Genomic DNA, 10,088 nt, shown 5'->3' on the forward strand with positions numbered 1-10,088 from the left:
GGAGATGGCCATGCTGCAATCCCTTCTCCTCCATTCTCCTCTCGGGATCCTAGGCATGCACGCACACGCGTCCGGCATGAGTTTCAAGCCACCAAGTCCAGGATGCGAACTGCGGTTGACTATAAGGGAATCCAGCGACATAGCCATTATGCTAACTGCTAACTGCTGGTCCCTCAAAGAAATTTTTTTTTTTTTTAACATACATGATTTAGCCACTATGCAGTGTATTCTGAATGGGACATCACTTTTTGTACACTGTGATAATGATTAGGGGATGAATGTAAATTAATTAATTTTAAAAAATTTCAGGAGAAAAAAGAAGAAAAGGGAAAATTTTTAAATCAATGCTTGATTTGTGAAAGTGCTTAGAAAATAATAGCTACTCATTAAATCAGAAGATCTACCAATTTCTTACATGCTCTTTTTGAAATTATTAAGTCTTTTTTTCTTCAGATTTTTCAGATCTACTTTCTGGAGCTGGAACATTACAGGACCTAATACTTCCCAGATCCTGAAACCCTGCTAATCCCTGACACAGTCTTGATGAAATTATTTAGTGAGACCATGTGAGAAAGTCTTTCCACCTGGTATCCAGACCAAAATTTGCATTTATAAATAAAACATAAAAGTGCAGGTTTTTTGTTGTTTTGTTTTGTTTTTGTATAGAATGGTCTTTTCACAAACTTTTTTACCTGCCTTAAAAACAGACTGAGCCCTAGACTGAGTATAGCCCTGTGATCTATAGGAACCTAGATATCAGTGACAAAATTGTGTCATAATGCACTTTCCCTGCATAAGAAGAGGTCATGCCAAAGTTTGCTGGCACAAACTCACTAGGCAATGGTGAGCCTCTGTCTGACTGAGTTTTTGAAATTCACTTAGAGTATTTCCAGGTGGAATAATTGTGGTTCTAAAATGACTTAAGGAATGTTTATTATGTTGTTAAATTTTGCTGAGACAAATTATGACTGTAGTTTATGATAAATAGTAGGTTATAACCTTGTGAGTTGATGTGTCTATTTTTTAATAATGAAAACTAATGAGAGTACACTGTTATTTCTAAGATGTCCTTCAGTCTTTAGGGTATGTGTGAGAAAAAAAAAAAACAGATTTTGGAGTTTACCTATTATAAGCTATTACCTGTTAGTAATGGGACCTGAGGATTTTCAGCCCCAGCACTGGGGAGTGGTCTCCTTCCCCAAAAAGTCTCCTGCCACAGGAGAATTACTCATCTCCCTGAATCTTGAAGGTGCAAGAAGCCCTGCTCCAGCAGGAGTGAGTTGAAGCTTGTCTGATTCTTAGGTGCAGCAGTACCCCTGATTGCTTTGCACCTAGGCACTAAATCATCTCTAGTTCTGGCCTTCCTCATAATCCCCTCTACCTGGCCTTTTCTTATACTAGGGGGTCCGTGGATCCCTTTGAAGGAGGATTTTCACCCTTGTCTACTCACCTCCCTTTTTGAGCTTCATGACATTGGGCACCAATCTCCGTTTGAGCCCCACACGTTGCCCCATGTTGGGTGCCATTCTGCTGGAAGCCCTGCTCCAGCCAGGGTGGGTTGAAGCTCATACACAGAAAGGCAACACGGATGAACAAAAATCAGACTGAGATCTCAATGCCTTTCAGCATGTTCTCAGCTGACTACAGCCAGAGCAAGCCCAAGATTGCAGCATCAGTGGCTATCAAACATACATATATTTATTGAGGGATGTTTTACAGAAGCAGGAGGGGTGAGGGGGAAGTAAAAGATTTTACTATAAAAAACAGGGTATTCAAAACATGACAATAACAAAAACATGATATTTGTTCTGTTTGACCAGGTAAAAACAGTTACAGTCCCCAGGGCAAAAAATAGGGTATTTAAAACATAATCATAAAACATGGTGTCTGTTCTGTTTGATTAGGTATAAACAATTACAGTCCTCAGGGCGAAAAATAGGGTATTCAAAACATAATCATAAAACATGATGTCTATTCTGTTTGACCAGTTATAAACAGCCACAATCCTTCAGGCAAGAGAGTCCATTTGTCTTCTTAGATCTTGATTACCAGGTAGAGTCTTTTGGGTGACATGAAATCGACCAAAATCTCTAAAAATAGATGAGTGGGTTGAAAAAATGTGGTATATGTACTATTATTTAGCCATAAAAAAACAGTGAGACCCTGACATTTGATATAAAGTGAACAAAAAATGGAAGACTTAATGCTAAGTGGACAAGTCAGATTATGAAAGATTAACTTTGTATATCCTCACTCAATACATACCAATTGCCTGTGCTCTATAGCAGACACTGAAAGTTTGGAAGTCATAATAGCAGGGAGGGCAACTGTGGATAACAGAGATAGTGTGGGGGGAGGGTAATAGGAGATCTTTAACAGGGAAAGGGAGGAGAATGGGAAGAAATACGTTTAATTGACACAGAAAATATTTGCTGGTGATAATGTATAGGATAAGGTCTTTGTCTTGATGATATGCAGTTTTCATGCTGGAAAAAAAACATGTTTTGTACACTAAAGATGTATTGTGATCAATGTAAATTGTACATTTAAGAAAATAACAATAATAATAAGTAAAATCATAAGCAAGACAGAAAGAAAAGAAAAGAGCAATAGAGAAGCAAAAAAAGGGGAAAATAGTTTATCCTACTTTGGAATGATGAGAATAAAACATTAGTTTTATTTTCAATCCATATGACCAAGTTGACTTACAGTCACTTTTTGTCTTATTTTCAGCCAAATTTCATGATAATTTTTTTTGAGAGGTTTTTGCTATAGGGCGCATGCACTCGCCAGACATACAGAGACAGCGAGAAATCACCCCCTGGGGGGGGTGGCCACGCCACAATCCCTTCTCCTCCATTCTCCTCTCGGGATCTTGGGCACACACGCACATGCGCCCGGCATGAGTTTAAGCCACCGGGTCCGGGACTTGAACCGCAGTCGACTACGTGGGAGTCCAGCGACATACCCATTATGCTAACTGCTCGCCCCATTACATGATAATTTTTAAAATGTGTTTAGTTGAGCAGTACAAAATTCATTTGCAAAATAGAAAGTAATTTTTCCTTACAAGTGGTTAAAATAGAATATCCACTAGATGGCAGAGTGATATCATAACTTAAACTATGAAACAAAATTTAGTATTCGTAACCAGACTACTACAGTGTATTTATTCTGGGAAAATTCATTTCAAAAGCTGTAATGATATACAATGAACTTATAATATAAAATAAAGTAAGAATACAAAAGAACCTAAAAAAGAAAGGAGAAAAAAAGGAAAATAATGTTTGTTGTTTGAGAATACTTTGAAGATCATTTATTTTTTCCTTTTTTTAGCGATAAGACATGAGATGTTCGAAAATGCCAACTTACTTGACCATATTCCAACACATACATATTAATTTTCACTTTGGTTTTCTCCATTAGTTAATTTTGACTAGAAATAATGCATTGGCTCCTGTCACACTGTTATGAATTCTAAAACAAAAGTGAACTTGATTATCAAATAACAACTATAAATACAACCTGAAGACCTAATCTGAATCTATAATACATATTTTTATCTAGTATATTTAGATGTCTCCAAAGATGGCTGAAAGGATCATTTGAGTTTTGTTTACCTCAGTAGTTCTTCTCTGCCTTCAAAGAAGTTTTTTTTTTTTTTTTTGAGAGGTTTTTGCTACAGGACGCGTGTGCTCACCAGACAGACAGAAAGACAGAAAATGAGAAATCACCCTCTGGGGAGATGGCCATGCTGCAATCCCTTCTCCTCCATTCTCCTCTCGGGATCCTAGGCATGCACGCACACGCGTCCGGCATGAGTTTCAAGCCACCAAGTCCAGGATGCGAACTGCGGTTGACTATAAGGGAATCCAGCGACATAGCCATTATGCTAACTGCTAACTGCTGGTCCCTCAAAGAAATTTTTTTTTTTTTTGAGAGTTTTTTGCTATAGGGCACGTGCACTCGCCAGATAGAGAGAGACAGAGAGCTAGAAAGCGAGAAATCACCCCCCGGGGGGATGGCCATGCCGAAATCCTTTCTCCTCCATTCTCCTCCATTCTCCTCTTGGGATCTTGGGCACACACGCACACATGCCTGGCGTGAGTTTAAGCCACCAGGTCTGGGACTCGAACTGCGGTCTAATACATGGGAGTCCAGTGACATAGCCATTACGCTAACTGCTGGTCAAAGAAGTATTTTTTTAAAATAAGATTTGGGTTAGCAAATCGCATAGTGGTTAGGTCACCTGGATTCTCCTGTAGTCAACAATAGTTTGAGTCCTGGACACAACAGCTTGACACTTATTCCAGGTGTGTGTCTGCAGGGTCTGAGAGGAAAATGGAGGAGAAAAGACTGCAGTGTGGCCTCCCCCCTCAGGGAGTGATTATTTGCTTTCTGTTTCTCTGTCTTTCTGTGTCTTTTGGGTGAGTGTAAGCACCCTCTAGCAAAAATCTCTAAAAACAAACAAACAAAAAAGTAAGATGTCAGCAGAATTTTTTTGATACTTAGGCATAAATATTCTCTCTGCTGTAAATAACTGTTGCTGAAATTGGAAGTTTCCTTTAAAACACTAGTTTGATCATGTAAGTGAGGAGAATTGTTGTGTATCTATTGGTTATACCTACATGTTGTCATCCTGATTATTAGACTCATGTTCTTTCCCAATCTATATTTTATGTTTCTCTAAGAGAATACACAGGGCCATCAAAAAGTTCAATTAGTTGCCAGGACATGGGCTAAATTTTCAAGTTTTGTTTTCTATAATTATAGGACTTTAGTATCTAATAATAATATACTCTTTCAGTATAGATTTTCTTATAACTGTAATATTTACAAATATTATTTGAAATAATATTTTTAAAATAATTATTTTATTTTATTCACTATTATTATTGTTTAAATGTGACCAGAGAGAGAGAAGGAAGGTGAGAAAGCAGGCCACAAAGTTTGGCTCTCAAACCATGATCAGCCATGTGGTAATCCAGAGTTTTAACCACCATAATACCTGTCAATATCCCAAAATAATGTTCTTTATTGGAGATACTATTCATAGTTAGCTATCAAATGATATGTGTATTATAAGCAGGTTTTTTCTTTTTCTTTTTTTTTTTTGAAAGAGATAAAACTGACATTACAAGCTGATAAAGGATGTGAATCTTTAAAAAGCTATGAAGGTTGGACATATATATTTACCAAACAACAGAGATAAAAATTGAACAAAACATAATTGACATAATTGAAGGAAGATATAGATATTATAATAATATCTGGAAAAATCAGTTTTCACTATTCAATAGTAGAACAAATAGGCAGAAGTTAAATAAGGAAATACAGCACTTAAGACAAAAAACTTAAGGGAAATAGGTATGTATAAAATTCCATCCAGTAACAGCAGAAAACACATTGGTTTACCAGTATACACAAATTAATCTCCAGAATAGTCTATAGATTTAGTCACAAAACAAATATCTGTAAATTTTAAAAGCTTTGTACTATACAAAGTATCTGTTGGGGTTTGAGTGTTCTCCAAAATTCATGCAATAAAACTTGATTCCAGTGTGATTAAGAGGGTGAAAATTTGACTAATTAATTTGTGTCAAAGTGGGTGGACATTATCAATTGGTTGGTTGGAGGAGGGTAGATGAGTTCTAGTGGGCTTATAAGGAAAGAAAATGAGGCAGACGGAACCCTATATGAATAGAGAACACACTTTTCTCTGCTTAAGCCCCTGCCCTCTGCCATGTTGTGATGCAGATGTGGATCTTGGACCTCCAAATTGTGAGGTGGATAATCCTCTATTCTCTTAATTTATCAGACTCAGGTTTGTTTATTTGCTTTGTTTTGTTTTTGTTGCTTTTTGGTAATTAACTACATAACAGACTACAGCAGTATCATGTCCAACCACAGGGAATAAAGATAGAAATCAGCTCCTCCCTCATTCCCATGTCCTCCCTTGCAGGTCTTACATGGAGGTGACCAACCATGACAAAGCGAGAGCCTCAGAGACCAGAGATGCCGTTGCAGCCAGCACAGCCAGAGACCAGAGCCGACACTGGAGGCTGTCTGTGGGCTTTGCATTCCCTGGATGAGTCCGAGAAATCCTTTTGTATCAGAGTAAGATGGAGGGTAGTTTTTATTGTGATTATGGTGAGCTAGAGCCTCCTGATCATTATCAAAAGACATGTTAGCCAGCAGTTGCCAAGGCTTCCTGTTGAAATCTATAGCAACAGAGGAAAAAAAGAAGCAAAATGGAAATAGTGCTTATCAGCACCATCAAATGTTGCTGCTCAGGACCAGTCCAACATTGAATATTTCTGCACTGTGAGGAGAATGTTCATAGAAACCTGTTGTGTGCATATTTATTCACATTTTTGTTAAATGTTAAATTGTTTAGCACTGTAAATCTGAGTGCATAGTATGTCTTTTCATTCCATTTGAGTTTCCTGAGTGTTTTGTAAGTCTCATTGAAAATTAATGGTTTTGATCTGGGCTCTCAGTATATGAACCTAAAACCATTGGGTTGTGGAGTCAATGGCTTGATTTTTTTTCCACTGTAGGCAATTTCTGTGACAAAAGAGTAGCCATCAAGAATATTGCCTCTACTGATCTTCAGAGTGTCAAACATGCTCTATGTGAAATCAAAATCATTAGAAGACTTGACCATGATAACATTGTGAGTGTTTGAAATTCTTGGTCTCAATGGAAGCCAGTTAGCAGATGATGTGGGCTCTCTTACTGAACTGAACAGTGTTTACATTGTTCAGGCATACATAGAGACATACTTGGCTAATGTGCTGGAGCCCTTTACTGGAACAGCATGCCCAACTTTTCAAGTATCAGCTGCTACATGGGCTCAAGTATATTCAAACGGTAAACATACTGCACAGAGATCTCAAACCAGCTAACCTTCTCATGAATGCTGAAGATTGGTAGCTTTGTTCTTGCACAGAACATGAATCATCATTATTCCCCTAAGGGCCATCTTTCGAAAGGATTGGTTACTAATTGGTACAGATCTCCATGTCTTTCACTTTCTCCTAATAATTACACTAAAGCCATTGACCTGTGGGCTACTGGCTGCATCTTTGCTGAAATGCTGACTGCTAAAACCCTCTTTGCAGGTGCACATGAACTTGAACAGAGGCAGCTGATTTTAGAATCTATTCCTGTTGTTCACAAGGAAGATCATCAAGAGCTTCTCAGCGTAATTCCAGTTTACATTAGAAATGACAGGACTGAGTCACACAAACCTTTAACTCAGCTGCTTCCAGAAATTAGTCAAAAAACACTGGGTTTCCTGGAACAAATATTACATTTAGCCCAATGGATTGGTTAACAGCAGAGGGAGTGCTCTTCCACACTCACATAAGCAAATATTCTTTTCCAATGGATGAGTCAATTTCAAGTCATTTTTTTTTCATATTGAAGATAATAATATTTTGCTTATGGATGAAATGCATAGTCACATTTATAACTGGGAAAAGTACCATGACTGTCAGTTTTCAAAGCATGATTGGCCTATACATAACAACTTTGATACTGATGAAGTTCAGCTTGCCCCAAGGGCTCTGTCTGATGTTACTGACAAAGGATAAGTACAAGTTTATCCTCAAAAATATTTAGATGGAGATCAGGAAAAGTATTTGGATTATCCTATTTTTGATACCAATTATTCTACTGAACCTTGATGGCAGTACCCAGATCACCATGAAAACAAATAATGTGATCTGGAGTGTAGCCATGCTTGTAATGACAAAAATGAGGTCATCATCATATTTTAACTTTGGAAAGAGAGTGAAGTTAACCATTATTATGAATTCAAGCTTATAGTAGATCTTTCCAGTTGGAAAGAACAAAGCAAAGAAAAGTCTGATAAGAAAGGCAAGTCACAATGTGAAAGGAATGGATTAGTAAAGGCCCAGCTAGCACTTGAGGGAGCATCACAACTGGTTGAAAAAGAAAGGGAAAAGAATCAGGGGTTTGATTTTGATTCTTTTATCACAGAAACTATTCAGCTTAATTCACAGCACAAGCCTACTGATATTGTTGATAAATTAAATGATTTGAATAGCTCAGTGTCCCAACTGTAATAGAAAAGTTTGATGTCAAGGTTAGTAAACTGAGAAAAGCAGGAAAATAGTAATGGCAAGCTTGGCTCAGTTAGAACCCTTTTATCAGTCTTCCTGCAATAGCCAGTTTGTGAGTTAAGGGGAGGACAGTTTTCTCATCAATCAGTTTTGTTACCAGGTGAGGAAGGATGAACAGGCTGAGAAGGAAAATACTTATGCTAGTTACTTGAACAATTTCTTCAGCGGATTTTGAAATGCTAGAAACTGAACCAGTGTAAGATGGGAAGCTTGGGGAGAGGAAATGAGGACGCCTTCCTGGACAACAGTGGGGAGTTCCTCTTTAACAAGCAACTCCTGTCCATATGCATCCCGCAGTTTCACAGTCCAGTTGGGTCACCACTTAAGTCCATTCAGGCCACATTAACACCTTCTGCTCTGAAGTCTTCCCCTCAGATTCCTCATAAAACATACAGCAGCATTCTTAAACATCTGAACTGAAACACTCAGCAGGCATTTCTTTGTATTCATGAAATATGTTTTGTGTCTTTTGTTTTTTAATTACCAGTGTTTAAGTCATTTTTTACTTGAATCAGATGGTGTCATTTAGTAAGGAATTTTAGTTCTTGTTTTTTAAAATGTGGACTTTTTCCCAACATGTGAGATAAGTTTTTGTTTTAACTGCGATGTCTTTTGCACACAGAAATACAGAATAGAGCAAAATAATCAACACATAAGGAGACAAAAGAAATGCACTAAGACAAGTACAAAGCATCCTCTCAGAACAATGATCTGTTTTATAGGAAACAAAATTCTTGCTTTGAAATTTACACTGAGACTGTACAGAGTTGTATTAGAATATTTCTTTTCCTTAAACATTCTTCATCCATGAGTATTTTCAAGTTTTTCATACTGTACACATTTCTTAAAACGCATGATACCAGCAGCATCTGAAAATGAATGCCGAATTTGGTACACATGTGTTATCTACTTCAAGGTAACAAAAGTATGTGGCAAAGCATAGACCACCACAGTGCTTCATAATATGCACTTCTATTTAGCAAGCATTTACTGTAGTAAACTTTCCTTAAACATGAGTCATTCACCATTCATAAATGTCCAGTATGCATTTTTTGCAGTGAAATGTTAATGCATCACATCTTATTTATTTTAGCAAAACAGTGTATTTTCTGTATTTAATTATAAAAGTAACTTAGTTTTTAAAATAATAACAATTAATGAAATTAAATAAATAAATAACTCTTTAAAAAATAAAAAAAAACACTCAGAAAACTAGTAGAAAAGGTAATTTTTTCAATATGATAAAGGGAATTTAAAAAAAAAAAAACCTCAGGCTAACATAATGCTCAATAATGAAAGATAAAAAAGCTTTCTATTCTTCCTGGGATCAGGAAAAAGTTATGAATGCCTGCATTCATCATTACTTTTCAGAATGGCGCTAGTTCTTACAGAACAATTTTTTAATTAAAAAAAAAGAAATAAAAGACTTTTGATTTTGAAAGGTAGAAATAAAACTATCTCAATTAACTTATATATACGTGTGTGTGTGTGTATTATGCATATATACACAGAGAGAGATAAACATATATGTTTATATGCACATACACGGATATGAGGGGACTTCAAAAAGTTTGTGAGAAAATGGAATTGAAATATGAGTTTTCTTTAATCCTAGACACCCACTAGGGCCATAATTTAAATCACAGTTAACCATGTGGGACCCAGCTCCCCTCTGCAATGTTAAACCACTGTGCTACAGGGCAAATCTCATAATACACATTTTCATGAGCTCTTTGGAGACCCTTGTGTTTGTGTCTGTGTGTAAAATATCAAACAATTTTAAAATAAAGATACAAAAAACAAATTCAGCAAGGTTACAGGATATAAGATAAAAATACAAATATTAATTGTGTTTCTCAAACCCAACAATTAGTAATCTAAAAAAGATATTAAGAAAATGTATATAGTTACAAAAGTATTTAAAGTATTACATATATG

General features: G+C 36.5%; 1 pseudogene; it reads left to right on the plus strand.

The window, feature by feature from the left end:
- The first annotated feature begins 6,015 nt into the window (after positions 1–6,015).
- LOC102472737 (mitogen-activated protein kinase 6 pseudogene) lies at positions 6,016–7,598 on the plus strand (annotated as a pseudogene).
- Positions 7,599–10,088: the final 2,490 nt, after the last annotated feature.

This window comes from Tupaia chinensis, unplaced genomic scaffold, assembly GCF_000334495.1.
Source record: "Tupaia chinensis unplaced genomic scaffold, TupChi_1.0 Scaffold147959_1, whole genome shotgun sequence".
Taxonomy (NCBI): domain Eukaryota; kingdom Metazoa; phylum Chordata; class Mammalia; order Scandentia; family Tupaiidae; genus Tupaia; species Tupaia belangeri.